The sequence below is a fragment of the Suricata suricatta genome, chromosome 2 (assembly GCF_006229205.1).
Source record: "Suricata suricatta isolate VVHF042 chromosome 2, meerkat_22Aug2017_6uvM2_HiC, whole genome shotgun sequence".
Classification (NCBI taxonomy): domain Eukaryota; kingdom Metazoa; phylum Chordata; class Mammalia; order Carnivora; family Herpestidae; genus Suricata; species Suricata suricatta.
The window spans coordinates 6298744-6299439 of NC_043701.1; the positions used below are offsets into that span (position 1 = coordinate 6298744).

At 45.0% G+C, this 696-nt stretch overlaps 1 non-coding gene across 1 annotated transcript; it reads right to left on the bottom strand.

Annotated features, from left to right (window-relative positions):
* Window positions 1-224: 224 nt before the first annotated feature.
* TRNAC-GCA lies at window positions 225-296 on the bottom strand. Its single transcript has one exon. It is a non-coding gene; the product is annotated as a tRNA-Cys (tRNA).
* Between the last annotated feature and the right edge of the window lie 400 nt (window positions 297-696).

The window sequence follows — 696 nt, forward strand, 5'->3', positions numbered from 1 at the left end:
CTCAGCTAAATACAATTCTATACTGGATACCCAGTGTCAAAATACATGAAGCAAAAAGTGTCAGAAATACACGGAGAGACTGACACATGCACAACATAAATGGATTTTAATACAGCTTTCTTGAGCCCTCCACAGGAAATCAGCCCAATGAAAAAATCCGCCTAAGTAATAGGTGGGGGGAAACCACTGACATGGCCCATGGTGACCAGCAAAGAAAACCCTCCAGGGGGCACCCGGATTTGAACCGGGGACCTCTTGATCTGCAGTCAAATGCTCTGCCCCTGAGCTATGCCCCCACAGAGGACTTGATCCTTAATAAGCATCCTTTAACTATATTGCAATAATCAGGACTCTTCCAGAACACGGCAACCTGGAGCCTGCAGACCCGCATCCCTCAGAGCAATGCCCTGTGGCCATCAGCCTCCCCTTCATTTCCAACAGAGCTCACTTCCTGTTCGATGGTTCCTCTACTGTGCGGAAGGAGTTAGCACTCAGCCATTATGTCCCTTGGTTCCAACACCGTGTTTATTGCTTGATTATAGTCCAGAAAACATTCGATTTTAAAAAGCTGTATATTCAAGTGAAACTATATACATACATAAAATGAAATTAAAGAGATCTAACGGGCAGATCTCTATTTTAGTAGAACCCCTCCCCTGCCATTTTCCTCCCACAGTAAAAACCTCACTCTATAGC